Source organism: Pan troglodytes, chromosome 11 (genome assembly GCF_028858775.2).
Source record: "Pan troglodytes isolate AG18354 chromosome 11, NHGRI_mPanTro3-v2.0_pri, whole genome shotgun sequence".
Classification (NCBI taxonomy): Eukaryota; Metazoa; Chordata; class Mammalia; order Primates; family Hominidae; genus Pan; species Pan troglodytes.
This window is the reverse complement of record NC_072409.2, coordinates 46,592,759-46,608,438: the sequence shown is the minus strand read 5'-3', so window position 1 is coordinate 46,608,438 and position 15,680 is coordinate 46,592,759. Positions and strand designations below refer to the sequence as shown.

Here is a 15,680-nt window from a genome sequence, read left to right as displayed (position 1 = left end):
TAAATATCAAGCCTCCTACAACTTGTATTTCCTGCTCAATGCTAAGCTGTGAGATCTATGTTTGAACATGTGGCTCCAGTCAATAAATATATCACAAGTTTTTTCCCACTGTTCTGTGGGTGAACATTTGGGTTACTTGCAGTTTTTGCAAATTCCAAAGCTGTTATGAACATTCCCCTTATGGTTTCCTTGCGCCCTTATCTGAGGGGTTCTCTGACCTATGCCTGGGAATGCAATTGCACTGAGTAGGAGAAGCATGATTCAGCTTTTCCAGTAATTGCTAAATTGCCCAATAATGTAGGTATAACGGGGCGTACAAATTCAACGCCCTCTAGCAGCTTCTTCTCTCCATAACACTTTTTTTCTCTTATTATTTTATTTTTTTTTTTTTTTTGAGATGGAGTCTCACTCTGTCGCCCAGGCTGGAGTGCAGTGGTGCCATCACAGCTCACTGCAACCTCTGCCTCCCAGGTTGAAGCAATTCTCCTGCCTCAGCCTCCTGCGTAGCTGGGATTACAGGCACGAGCCACCACTCCCAGCTAATTTTTGTATTTTTAGCAGAGACGGGGTTTTGCCATGTTGGTCAGGCTGGTCTCAAACTCCTGACCTCGTGATCTGCCCGCCTCGGCCTCCCAAAGTGCTGGGATTACAAGCGTGAGCCACCATGCCCAGCCTCCATAACACATTTTTGCCAACACTTCGTATTGTCAGACTTCTATATTTTTGTAAATTTGATGGCATCAATGCTTTTTCTAGACTTTTGTGAATTTGATGTTACTTCCTTGTGATTTTAACTGTGTTTCCCAGGTTCATGAGTGTTTGGAAGGTCTCCTCCTAGTGAACTGCCTGTTTATAGTTTTGAGATCCATTTATTTAGAGCATAGCTGAACATGGGTTTAAAGACTTAAAGGTACAAACAATGGACTACAAACACCACTGCTCAATGGGAAGCAAATAGTGCCAGATTAGAGGACGCAGATGCAGGAACACACCTGGGTAAGAATCACAACCTCCTCTTCCACTGGACGCTGATACCCTCCTGCAAGACTCAATGAAGACACCATTTCATCCTAGATCTCTAGCCACTACTACAAGACACTCCTAAAACTCCTTCCTGGCTTAATGTCTCTGTCCTACCCAGGAACAAGTGAAGCCAGGCTGGGATGCGATTGAAGCTGTAATCAACACTTCTGCCTCCCTGCCCATGCGTCCTCTTCCACTCTGCTCTCAGAGGGTGATCGAGGCCACACCACTTGCTCAGAAATGGCAGAATAAAACATGTGTCCATGTGCATTAATAAGAAACAAGGGGCAACTGGACAAAACGAGCAGGAGGAAATCACTGGCAAGACTGGAAAGGGGGCTGGCGATGCTCAGAGACCTCTGGCTGGCTGTGTCCTGCACGGGAAGCAATGTCCTTTCTTTACTCACTCCTCTCTGCTGCCAAAGCCCACTCTAGTGTGACAGGCTGTCCACGAAGCAGGTTGGTGAGGTTCTTCTTCCTTTTTTTTTTCATGTTTATGGCTCTTCCATTTTTTTCATGTTTATGGCTCTCCCATTTTTTCTTTGCTTTCTAACTGACTCTGAACAACTTCTTGGAAAAACAAATGATCACAGAATAACCTCATTTGGAAGAGAGACCATGTAATAAAATAGAGAGCTGGAGCTTCATTCCCCCATGCCTAGCCAATAAAATACTAAATCTTACTTTCCAGTGAGACCGGTAAGAGGATTCCACAGTCCTGGGACACTTCCTGAGAGTGGGAACACCTGGTACCAAGGAAGGAGCAACCGCTGCCTGCAAAGCTGAAGCTGCCGAGTGTGGGACCCACTCCCAAGCCCTGAGTGAGGACAGGGACAAGGACAGAGGAGCCAGGAGTCCCAGGGCCCCAGGCACACAACACTGGGCTACTGGGCAGATCACACCCTCAGGTGGACACACTGTGAAGGTGCCTGTCTCAAATCTATACCATGAAGGCGCCCCAATAGGACAGAAAAGGTATGTCCACGCACACTAGACATACTGCATGCTAGACGTGGTTGGGGGGTGCCTCGGCGTCTCTGTTTCTGTTGCCAGGCGACTCCAGACCTAGAGCTGCTGACCCTCTCTGTGTGGACCCGGACAGACCCCCTCACTCTGTACAGGCTGCATAGCTGCCCACACCTACAGGGCGGGCCGGAAGACCACTACGGTCCCTTCCATCTGAAGCAGTCAGTGGGCTCATGACAAATGCCAAAGCCAACATCAGACGCCAAAACTCTCTGCACACAACACACTAACTCCCTAAAACTGGGCCAAGGACCTGGCTTTGGAAAGGCTAACTCAGGAATTTCTTGAAGCCCAAAAACTTAGCGCTAAGCTTTATAATCTACATTTGTGCACCCCGCCTCCTTGAGGAGCCTTCAGAGGGAGAAATGATATTGTTTTATGGCTGACCCACACGGGAGACACACTCTGCACAGCAAAAAGCTCCAGAATAATCCTGGCTTCGGCCCATAAGAACAGTGGGTATAATATTAGCGGGGAGGGGGTTACCATTCCTGTAGCCAAAGCTCCTGGCTGAGCCAACCAGAACAGGCAAAAAGTCTCCAGGGCTTTTTCTCCCACACTGACTGGACCCCAGGGCAGGGGAGTTAGTGGCTTCAGCCAAGTGAGTAGTAAGAGCCCAGTGAGGGTCAGAGGTGTTCTTAGGATGGATTGCTCTTAAAATGGTAACTTCTTTCCCTCTTTCTGGAAGAAAGTCGGAAGAGAAAATCCAGAACCAGAGAGCAGCCCAAAGGGCCACCGATGGAGACACCAGCAGGACCAGCAAGGACCCACCTTGGGTACGGACCCAGGCACAGGGGCCAGGGAGCCACTGTCGGCCTCAAGCAGGGAAACGCTAACTGTGGAATGAACGAGTTCCACATAAGGAGGCAGGAATCTTCTCCTGTAAAGCTTTTTCTTCATTTCTTTTTCTTTGATATTCACTAAGAAGACTTCTCATACCTTTTGGGATTTTGATTAACAACAAACATAAGTAAGTGTTATGGTTTTCTTCTCGTAGACGCTGCACTCCTTATTAAACTTATAGATGCTGTACTCCTTATTAAACTTATTCCTAAGTGTTTTATAGTTTTTGGTTCAAAGAGGCCCCTAGCAATGCATCCGGAAGCTAATGGGTTTCCTATGTTAATTAACATGTGGCCACCTTGCTCTCCTTAAGTTTCAATAGTTGTCAGTTGATTCCCTCGAATTTTCCAGTTTATTACCTACAAATAGTGAGAGCTTGCTCTTATCTTTTCTAATTATCGTATTGGCTGGGACGACCAGAGCAGCACTGGACAGTAACGGTGACAACAGAAATCTGTATCTTCTCCTGTGTTTTATCTTGAAATGGAATATTCACTGAAGGTCTTTGAAAGAATCCTTTTATGGAGTTAACTAGGCCTATTTTGCTAATGTCAGCAAAGAATGCTGACATTTAGCACAAGCATTTATAGCATCCACTGAGATGATTTTTCCCTCTAAAATTAAAATGCCCTCATGTGGATTTTTTTAATGCTGAACCATCCCAGAATTGCTGTTGTTCTTTTAACATAGTACCAGGGCTTATTTGCTAAATTCTATGCAGGACTTTTCCATCTCTATTTTCAAGTGTTCAGAGGGCATCTGTAGTTTGATATTTTAGTTTTCTACTGTTACATAACAAATTGCCTCAAACTTAGCAGCTTTTCTAAACACCAACTATGTATTAAGTTACGGTTCTGTACATCAGAAGTCTAAGAAGAGCATGGCTGGGTTCCCACCTCTTACACAGCTAAATATCAAGTTGTCAGCAGGGCTGTTCCTTTCTTTTTTTTTTTTTTTTTTTTCTTCTTTTGAGATGGAGTCTCACTTGTCACCCAGGCTGGAGTGCAGTGGCACGATCTCACTGCAACCTCTGCTCCTGCAACCTCCGCCTCCCAGGTTCAAGCAATTCTCCTGCCTCAGCCTCCTGAGTAGCTGGGATTACAGGCACCCAACACCACTCCCGGCTAATTTTTGTATTTTTAGTAGAGACGGGGTTTCACCATGTTGGCCAGGATGGTCTCAAACTCCTGACCTCTGGTGATCCACCTGCCTCGGCCTCCCAAAGTGCGGGGATTACAGGCGTGAGCTACCGCACCCGGCCCTAGCTGTGTTCCTTTCTAGAGGCCCAGGGAAAGAATCTTTTGCAGGTTCATTCAGGTTGTTGTCCATATTCCGTTCCTTTTGGTTGCAGGACTGCATCCCTGTTTCCTTGCTGGGTGTGGGCTGCAGCCCCTCTCGGCTCCTGGAGGCTGCCCACATTCCCGGCCCTGGGCTCCTCACCTTTAAAGCCAGCACAGGGGCTGGGCATGGTGGCTCACACCCGTAATCCCAGCACTTTAGGAGGCCAAGACGGGAGAATCACTTGAGGTCAGGAGTTCAAGACCAGCCTGGCCAATATGGTGAAAACCTATCTCTACTAAAAATACAAAAATTAGCCAGGCGTGGTGGTGGACACCTGTAGTCCCAGCTACTTAGGAGAATGAGGCAGAAGAACTGCTTGAACCCAGGAGGCAGAGGTTGCAGTGAACCGAGATCGCGCCACTGCACTCCAGGCTGGGCAACAGAACAAGAATCTGTCTAAAAAGAAAAAAAAAAAAAAAAAAGCCAGCACAGGCACATCAAATCCTTCTCACAGTTTCAATCTTTGACTTCCTGTCCCAACCTCTAGGCTCCTGTGATGAAGCCAAACTGGCCAGATAATCTCCCTTTCTAAACTCACCGTGCCACACAACACAACCTAGTGATGAAAGGGAAACCCTCCATCAGCATATCCTTGGGTAGGGCCTTAGGTAAGTGCACCGGCAGGTGGGAAACTTGGGGCATCTTCAAATTCTGCCATCGTCTGCAGAAGGGCAGAGCAGCCTGGGACAGAACCCCAGTTCCTGGCACCCTGGCTCCCACCTTGGGCAAGTCCCTTACCCCGCCCATGCCTCAGTTTTCTCATTTGTTAAGTGGGGTAACTCTATACCTATCTCAATGGGTTCTTGAGGGGATGAAACAGATTAAACTATATAAAGAGCTTACACCAGCACCTGACCTAAGTGTTGGATTTTTTTTTCTATTTTACCTCAGAATGGCAGATTCTTTTTCTTTTTCTTTTCTTTTCTTTTTTTTTTTTTTCAGATGGAGTCTTGCTCTGTTGCCAGGCTGGAGTGCAGTAGTGTGATCTCAGCTCACTGCAACCTCCACCTCCCGGGTTCAAGTAATTCTCCTGCCTCAGCCCCCTGAGTAGCTGGGACTACAGGTGCCCGCCACCACACCCGGCTAATTTTTGTATTTTTTTAGTAGAGACGGGGTTTCACCATGTTGGCCAGGATGGTCTCAATCTCTTGACCTCATGATCCACCCGCCTCAGCCTCCCAAAGTGCTGGGATTACAGGCGTGAGCCACCATGCCTGGCCACAGATACTTTTTCTTTTGTACTATCCTTGTGAGGGCCTGGGGTCTATACTATAAAGTACATTGATGAATTTACAATCATTTTTAAACTTCTGCTCAACAAAAGAAACCAAGGGTGAAGTGAAAAGTCCACCTGTGGTAACCATGGGAGCAAGCTTCTCAGACCTCTCACTGCAAGGGGACACTGAGTCAGGACCCCAAGGCCACTCTTCCCACAGACAAGGACATTCCAGCATGCCTGGCACTGGAAGATACAGGACACCTCTGATGGCTAGCTTTGGCTAGGAGACACCCCTGCCGACTTGGCCAGACAGAACCCCAGGCTGAAGCTGGGCGTGGTGGCTCATGTCTGTAATCCTAGCACTTTGGGAGGCCAAGACAGGAGAATCTAAAAATACAAAAATTAGCTGGGTGTGGTGGTACACGCCTGTAGTCCCAGCTACTCAGGGGGCCGAGGCAGGAGAATTGCTTGAACCAGGAAGGCGGCGGTTGCAGTGAGCCAAGATCATGCCACTGCACTCCAGCCTGGGTGACAGAGTAAGTGTGACTCTGTCTTAAAAAAAAAAAAAAAATTGCAGGCTGAGGTCCTTGCACCAACCCTTCTTCCCCACACCCCTCCACTGGGGGACACGCCTCACGGCAGGCTGGTGACTCTCCCAACAACCCCTGCCTATTCTTCCCATTTTACTCATTTTAGTCATTTCCCTAATAAATGTTTTGCACCTCTAATCCCCTTTGGGAGTTTGCATCTCAGAGGGCCCAGACTAATACACCACATATGTAACAGAAGATATTCACATCCAAGACTCCTTCAACAGCCAGTGCCTCTCCCTCTACCTTCAAACTGTATCCCGCCACTGATCAATACTCCATACCACCCATCCAATCCAAACCACCATCCTCTCCCCTGCCACACTCTCCTGCCATTTCGGAGAGACTTTTTACCCAAAATAGCATAAAATTTACCATCTTAACCATCTCTAAATGGACAGTTCTGGGGCTTTAAGTACATTCACACTGTTGGCAACCACCATCACCATCTATCTCCAGAATTCTTTTCACTTTGCACAACTGAAACTCTGTACCCATCAGAGGGTGTTTTTTTTAGCATAAAACTAAGTCACAACATTCCCCTGCTGAAAGCCTTCCAAAAGCTTCCCAATGCACACAGGATGAAATCCAAGTTCTCACTGTGGCCTGCACAGCCCTTGTGACTGGTCCCTGCTCCCCAACTCCAGCCCCGTCACTCTCCCAGCACCCACCTCTAGGTTCACTGGCCCCTGCTCTTCCTTGAACACACCAAGCTTGCTCCAGCCACGGGGCCTTTGCACTGGCCACTCCCTCTACCAAGAAGTCTCTTCTCTCAGACATGCCAATGCTTGGGTCCCTTGTTCCCCACCTTCATTTGCACAAGGGGCCTCAGCCTCATCTGATCTCCCCTGGCATCATAACATGTGTGTCTGCTAACTGATTAACACGGATTTTAGATACCATTGAGGAGAAAAACATAATGAGCTTAAACTTTAAGGGGAAGGGAGCATATAAATTCCTATTTCTTGGTGTCCAGTGAGGCAATTTCTCTAATGGGAACCAGAAGCAGAGAGAGTAAGAAACATGCTGATGTGAGCAGGCACATTCGAGGTATAAGAAACTGTCAAGTGATTATTCACTTCTGTTGGCTGTGCAAAAACACAATGAGTTTAAACTGAACATTCTCACAGAGAACTTGTGAGTGCCCAAAATATGCCCAGAACTACAGTTTTAAACATCAGATGCCCTGGGCATTTCCATTGTTATTCTTGAGAGTGGAGGGGAATTCTGTCCTTTCCAGTTCCTTCAGTATGCTTAATTATTTCTCCCCTGAAAGCTCCTCCTATCCCAAACACTGATGACACCAAATGCTGGGAGGATGTGGAGCAACAGGAGTTCCCATTCACTGCTCATGAGAATGCAAAATGGTACAGCCACTGAGGAAGACAGTTTGATGGTTTCTTACAAAGCTAAACACACTCTTACCCTATGTTCTAGCAATCACACTCCTTGGTATAAGGAGATGAAAACTTATGTCCACACAAAAACCTGCACAAGGATATTTACAGCAGCTTCATTCATAATTGCCAAAACTTGGAAGCAGATGTCCTTCAGCAGGTAAGAGGGTACACAAATTGTGGTACATCTAGTGGATGAAATATTCAGCACTAAAAAGAAATGAGCTATCAAACCATGAAAAGAGATAGAGCAAACTTAAATGCCTATTGCTAAATGAAAGAATCCAATCTGAAAGAACTACATACTATATGATTCCAACTGTAAGACATCTAGAAAAGGTAAAACTATGGAGACATGTGATTGCCAGGGATTGGGGAGGAAGGGATGAATAAGTGGAATACAGAAAATTTTTACGGCATTGAAAAATATCTGTATGATACTATCATGGTAGACACATATCATTTTACATTTGTTCAAACCCACAGAACATACAGCACCAAAAGTGAACCCTAAGGTAAACTATGGACTCTGGGTGATAATGATATATCAATATAGATTCATCAATTGTAGAAAACACACCACTCTGGTAGGGGATGTTGGGCAGGTTACAGGGAATATGGGAATTCTCTGTTCCTTCGTCTCTATTTTGTTATGAACCTAAAATGTTCTAAAAAATAAATCTATTTAGGCCAGGCACGGTGGCTCACGCCTGTAATCCTAGCACTTTGGGAGGCTGAGGCGGGCGGATCACTTGAGGTCAGGAGTTCAAGACCAGCCTGGCCAACATGATGAAACCCCATCTCTACTAAAATACAAAATTTAGGCAGGCATGATGGCAGATGCCTGTAATCCCAGCTACTCGGGAGGCTGACACGGGAGAATTCGCTTGAACATGAAAGACGGCGGTTGCAGTGAGCCGAGATCGCGCCACTGCACTCCAGCCTGGGCGGCTGAGCGAGACTCTGTCTCAAAAAAGAAAAAAGAAATACATAAATCTATTTTAAAAAATGACTCTACTCTTAGTTGGTAATTCAGGCATTTGGTGATACAGGGAAGCCAAGGTCCCTCCATGTCACCCGTGTGCCAGTACCTCCCACCAGACACCTGTGGCAGCTGAGACTGCTTGTGTATCAAGAAAACTTGAGCCCATGTCACAATCTTTCAAAAATATTCAAACAGCCTCCATCTTTGACAAATGCCCAAGGTTAATGTTGCAAAAAAGGACGAAATCCATAGAACACATTACTGGAAAAGTTTTCCAAAATCTGTCTTCCTTCCTCTAGAAGAGAAATTCACGCAGTGCATACAATATTGTGAAGATGAAAAAGCAGCATCCCCCTAGACCATCTCTCCTTAGACTGCGTGTCCTTCCTTGCCAGTGCCGCTCCACTGGGTATATTTGTAGCCCTGACTCTGTCTTGGCTGAACATCAAAGATGCAACCTTGGTTCCCCCGCTTCCCCACAATGCTGTCCCCATCCAGTTTATCTTCAGAAACACCACTTTAAAAACAACAGAATTAATTCTCCTCAGATCCCTATTTCTCCTCACAAGGTGATCAGATTCCAGGTTTTTCCTTCGGCTTCTGGAAAGACCTCACCATATCCGGATTTTGCGCAGCCAACAGAAGTGTGAATAATCACTTGACAGTTTCTTATACCTCAAAAGCGCCTGCTCACATCAGCATGTTTCTTACTCTCTCTGCTTCTGGTTCCCATTAGAGAAATTGCCTCACTGGACACCAAGAAATAAGAGACTTATCTGCCCCCTTCCCCTTAAAGTTTAAACTCATAAACTAGATGGGAGAAATGTTCACATGTATGTTGTAATCCCTTTTAAACTTACTTCTAAGGGCACTTTTTTTTTTTCATTTGGGCTTAGAACTGATTAAACAAAACAATGTTCTGTCCAAACCTGCATTTTTCTTATTACTTTCTAATCATTTTACCACCAACATAAAGGCCTGTTCTTTTCCAACACTGGGCTCTTTAATCATTCCTGACAGGCCTCTGCTTTCTGCTTGGCCAGGCCCCAGCAAACACCGTTGGGCTCCACCGCCCTCGGCTGCTCTCCCTAAGTCCTCTCTGCCCGGTAACACAGCTCATTTAAAGAGCGAGTGGGAGCAAAGGGAAGGAAGGGGAAGGCCCATGCTCCTCGTGAAAGCTCCTCTTCCGTGTTCGGTGCAATGCAGCACTGGCAGCTGGATGCACACGTAGACCCCGTAAGTGCATAGGAGGCACGGGTGGGTTGTGGAGCCCCACCCTTCCCCACACAGCACTGTGATCAGAATAACTGCTCCCAAATTAAGGGAAAGGCTGGGAGCTTTCGAGTCCCATTAAACTTGATAGTCAAGCTACTTATTAAAATTAGCAATTAAACTTATACAATTTAATTTTCAAAGTGAAATCAAACATGGTCTCTTGTTTTAGGCCAAAATAATCCCAAAGGGGAAGCAGGGAAGACATGCCTATCCCACTTGTACAGAGGAAAGAAGGTGATCCAGGTCTTCTGGCATGTTCTCCTCTAAGGCATTGCCAAAAGTTATGTGGTTAATAAATGTTATAATAATAGTCTCATGGGGTTGGTGATAATGTCAATAGTTAGTACAACCTTCCATGGCTTTAGGAAAATTTTGTCGTAAGAACAAAGTGATACTGGGTGATGCTCTGACCAAAGAACAGGATTTGGAAGTGGGTGGGGGGGTATTCCAGGTGGGGGAACCACCTGGCCAAAGGTGTGAAGGCGAGCCTAAGATGTGGGGTGAGCTTGTGGAGCAGAAGACAGGTGGGCTGAGGACAGGCTTCCAGGCCCAGGGGCATCTCACAAAGGGGCCTGGGGAGGCTGCCTCACTCCAAGCCTCACCCTTCTTTCTAAATAAAAACACTCAAGAGAAATAAGTGGGATGTCCACACCAGAGTTCCAAAGGCAGCCCAGGCCCGGTCACCAAGACTTCCCTCCCTGAGGACGGGTCTGCTTCTGAGGGAGTCCCTGTGTGTATCATTGCATCCACCTGAGGATGTGTGGTGAGGAAGGTGGACATGTGGACAGAGAGTGCAGTCCCCCTGCCTGGAGCCACAGAAGGTGAGACTGAAGAGGAAGGGAGAAGGAGCACCAGACGGGCCACCCACAGGCTCCATCTTGACCTTGCCACGGCGGGGTCCACACACCCCGAGAACCCCTCGGGCCACACCCCTGGGCCTCTCTGACTCCCACAAGCCTGTCCACAATCACTGATCCCCTCATGGTCACTGGTTCTGGAAAGAAAGTCTCAAGTGGCTTTGCCAATTTAGTGAAGCATCCGTTATCTGGTTCCTTCTCTGCAAATGAGTCTTGTGTCCAGAGCCTTTCTAACCACTTCCGTCCCAAACTTCCCTCGGAGGAAAGGTGACCTGTGGCCAACTAAGAGCCCAGAGTGACGACAGCTGTCATCTGGATAACACCATGTGGCTGGCACTGTGCTTAGTGCTGGGTGAATATCCCATGCCCCAAACCTCACAAAACCCTGTGGGGAGAGAAGTGGTGTCCCCGTTTCAGAGATGGACATTTGAGACCCAAGATACTAAATGATCTGCCCAAAAAACACACTGGAGAGCCAGGATTACAACCCCAAGAGGTCCTACAGAACCCCACCCCTTTATTCATGACAACTTTATGGAGGTGTGATTTATACATGACAAAGTGTTCCCATTTCAAGGGCAAGACAAACGTACAGCCAGGTGGCCAGCACAACACAGAGCCCCACTTCCCCAGGGAATGAGGACAATGAGGAAATGCTAGCAAGGAGGGCATCTGCCCAGAGATGCCCGTAAATCACCAACTCTCACAGGACTTTAAAAGGACAATCTTGTTTGCAAAGCTGAATTTAGATTACCCTTCTCCTGACTATCAGTCACAAGGCTGACTCCAGCCCCAGTGCAGAAGGAGACGCAGCACAGAGCGACACATGATGGCAGGCAGGCCCAGCTGCCTCCAGAACGGGCATGACCAGGTGCTTTCCACGCTTGGCACACAGCTGAGCAAGGCCACAGTCACTCCAGGAAACTGGGAGAAGCCCCAGACACCCGATGCCACGTGGCCTGAGCATCTTCTTGGTCTTCACTCTGTTACTGTTCTGATGAAGCAACAGCAGAGGCTGCTTTCCAAACAGAGAGGGCAGCGGAAATGGCAGCCCGCTTCAGCACGTGTGTCAGGACAAACAGCCGCCAAGAGCTGCCTGAGCCCACCAGGTGGCCTCTTCCTGTTCCGCTGACTCCGGCCTGACCTCTGTCCTCCAGAAACACATGGACCGGAAAGGGCCCCCAGGGGGTGTGGGGGATGGCAGAGCAGGAGTGTATCTTGGAGAAAATGCACAGGAACTAATGAGGCAAATAGGTGGCATTATCTGCTGGGAGCCTCTGCAAAGGGCGACTGCAGACACCAGGCCACAGCTGAGGCTGGGCAGTTGTGCAAATATTTGGGGAGCAGCAGACAGAGCAGGACCCAGCACTTACCATGTGTGGGGCCCCAGGTCAATGTCCCCTGCTTGGCCTCTTTCCTCTTCTGTCAAAGGAGACTATGGAACCCTGTGTCCCTCCTGTGCGCTGCATGCGAACACCACCCTACCAGTCCCGGTGCCTTCAGGTGCACACATGGGGTAAAGAGGTATAGGCAGATACACCTGGGGAAAAAGGTCTGCTTAAGAGCTGAGCAGCAGGAGAGCTGGGAACTGGCACTGAGCAGGTGGGCAGGAGAGAACAGAGCCTCCTCCGTCCCCAAGGAGAAAGATGGGGAGGAGGGGGCAGCTGGGACCAAGTTCCTCAGAGTTCCCCACGCTCTGCCTGACACCTCAACCCTTAGACACACACACCAGGAATCTACACACAAGCACACACATATACACTCACACACAAACGTGTGCACACAACACATGCGCCACAATCCCCACATGCACTCACACATACGCACACGTACACATACACCAGGAAACTGGTCGCAAACACACACACACAGGTGCACTGTGCATACACACACATACACATTACATACGCAACACATCTGCACACTCGAACACATACATCCACCAGGAAACTAGGAATATGAGACCCAAGTTTATTAAAGTATAAAATCTACATTTGACCTGTGAATGCGGGCTTGATAATTTAGTAAAACATTAATCGATAAGTACCTAGAGACCAAAAGAATGCCAGCCTGGAACCCACTAGATGCACTCACCAGTAAGATAAGTTTTAAAGCCTGCAAACTGACAGACAGCAAGTCAGCAGGGCTCCAGATAAGCCTCCCTCCAGTGCTGGGCAGGCCCCCAGATAAGCTCAGGATGCGGCGGGTCCCCCAGGGCCGCCAGGGGGTGGGGGGCAGGGCCCCAGCAGCCTCGCATCCAGAGGCCCAAGCGCAGAAGCAGAAGCAAACTGGACGCCGCAAGGGGCTGCAGGAAGGGCAGACGGCAGACGCGAGTCCTCCAGCTGCCTCCCGCACAAGATGGTCAATGACAGCGGCTGAGAGGCACAGCAGGCAGCCGACCCTGGTGCAGGCCCCCCCCCACGCAGGGAACGGTGGCGGCGCGGGGCGATCCTCCGGCTGCCTGGAGCAAGAGAGGCTGGCAGGGACGCGAGGGCGCCGGGCCTGCACGTGGGACCCGCAGGAAAGAAGAAATGAGGAAGGCGCCGCGTGGCATCCAGAACATTCAAAAGCAGCCAAGGAGGCGGGAAAACGACAAGCTTCTGCAAGAGAGTGCTGACAGTGAACCAGGACAGGCCCCAGGAGAGGACTCCTCGCGGGGCACGTGGGTTCCGTGGACTGGGGGCAGCTGGGCCGCCAAGGCCACTCCCACCTAGAGTCAGCACTTGTCACAAAACCACAGGCTTAAAAGTCCTTCAAATTGTCAGGACCATTAGACCCACTTCACACCTCAATTCTGTGCAAACAGAGGCATAGGTTCCAGCTTGAAGGGAAAAAAATAATAAGCCAAGAATGCACATCTGTTTTTAAGAAGGAAATCCATTATTAATTAAAAAGAGCAACTAGGAAGCAAAGTTCTGGGAACTGAAACACACATCGTTTAATCAGATACTGGACTATAAATCCCTCTTCTGGGCAGATTGTTTTTTAAGCTGAAGGGTTTTTAATGTGTACTACGAGGAAGCTGCACAAGGGGCCCCTCAGCTCAGCCAGACTGAATCCAGAGCCAGGAAGGTCGGGCAGAATCCCCCTCCACTCCACCATCCTTCAACTAGAGAAAAGAACTGTCTTGTAAAACTGTGTTACTTGACAGCCCAACTATATTCTTCTGAAATGCAAACTATACTATAAATAGGTATACTATGTTACATGGTATGTGTAACACATAAATTATACAGCATATTTAGTGTAAGTTAGACTATCTCCAACTGTACCCATGGGAAATGCAAATCTGCATGTCAGTAGTTTGTGAATGTTTCTGATACCTGTGGGATATCATGAAACACCAATAACTATGAGGTAGTGATAGTTTACTAGTCGCCTCAAGTATAATCAAACCAACAGTGTCCTCACTGGCTTATCTTCCCACCCACTTAGAACTAAGATCTTTGTTTTCCAACAGGAGAAAAGGCTCACGTCATTTCAAATGTGGGCTCAGTACCTTATCTGCCTTCTACAGGGGGTTAAAAATAAAAGTGCTCTGGGATGGGTGTGGTGGCTCATACCTGTAATCCCAGCACTTCGGGAGGCTAAGGCAGGCGGATCATCTGAGGTGAGGAGTTTGAGACCAGCCTGACCAACATGATGAAACCCCATCTCTACTAAAAATACAAAAATTAGCCAGGCATGGTTGCATGCGCTTGTAATCCCAGCTACTCAGGAAGCTGAGGCAGGAGAACTGCTTGAACCCAGGAGGTGGAGGTTGCAGCGAGCCATGATCTCACTAATGCACTCCAGCCTGGGCGACAGGGCAAGACTCCATCTCAAAAAAAAAAAAAAAAAAAAAAAAAAAAAAAAAAAAAAAAGAGTGCTCTGAAAAAAAAAAAAGCAAAAAATAAAAAGGAGCTTTGTTTATTTTTCCATAGCTACTGTGTGAGGAAAAGTCAGTTGTACCTTTGCCAGGTGTAGGTGGGGGGGCCTACCCTCAATTCTGGAGCAGCAGGCCAACAGAGCCAGAGGCACTGGAAAAGAGGCCATTCGCACAGAATACCTCCCTCAATTCATTCAACCAGTCCCAACATTTAATCCACACAACGGTTAACATTCCTATTTTTCAGATGCAGAAACTGGGGCTCATGGAGATGAAATATTTAGTAACTCACAAGGGCTCCCCACCACAGATGACAGCCTGATTCATATCTAAGTAGTCAACAAGTAAGAGATGGATACTCACACAACAAAGAAGAGGAAGGAGAAACAATTATTTTTAAAGGTTTTCTCAATTTTCCTTTAATTCTTTCTTCATAGTAGAAATATCTAATTTCTAAACCAAAGCTCAATTTCTATCCTCAGGTATCACAAAATGAAGTAAACTTCCCCTTCGCTGTCAGGGTCTTTTCCCTTCTTTCCCTCCAGGAAACCCAAATCCCAGGCCCTCCATCACCTCTCCACCAAGCCCACCCTGCTTGTACCTCTCACAGCCAGGGCCTTCCCACGCCTCAGGCCCCTACTGAAAACAGATCTCAAAAGCAGTTCCCGATGGGGAGCTGGGTGGTCGTGGCTGTGAGCCGCCTGAGACCTCCTGAACTGCCAAGGATCTCCGTTAACACCAAGGGCCCTCCTTGGGCGACCCTGCCCCCACCCCCAACAGACCCCATGGGGCCCTCCCTGAGACATCCAGCATCAGTTGGAGAGCTCAGTCTCAACTGAAGCAACAAGAAAGGGACACTGTTAAGCTCGCTGTAAGAAGAAACCGCTTCATCAGCATGGAGTTAATATGTAAACATTTTATCTGCACTGGCAAAACAAATGACCATTTAAAAACCATATCCTTAGGAATGGAAATCTGACACATGCTGCAACATGGATAAGCCTCGAAGGCATGCTAAGGGAACCGGGCCAGTCACAGAAGGACACAGACTGCATGTTCCACTTCTACAAGGTCCCCAGGGTGGTCAAATGCATAGAAACAGAAGGTAGAATCGGTGGCTGCCAGGGTCTGGGGGAGGAGATGGGGGAGGCATTATTTAATGGGTGCAGAGTTTCTGTCGGGGATGATGAAATGAGTTCTGTGGATGGCGGTGATGGTTGCAAAACAATATGAATGCATTTAATGCCACCAAACAA

General features: G+C 47.9%; 1 protein-coding gene across 3 annotated transcripts in view; it reads right to left on the bottom strand.

Moving 5' to 3' along the window:
• The window catches only part of ROR2 (receptor tyrosine kinase like orphan receptor 2), a 225,546-nt gene that overhangs the window by 163,032 nt on the left and 46,834 nt on the right, over positions 1–15,680 (bottom strand). The window lies entirely within an intron of this gene.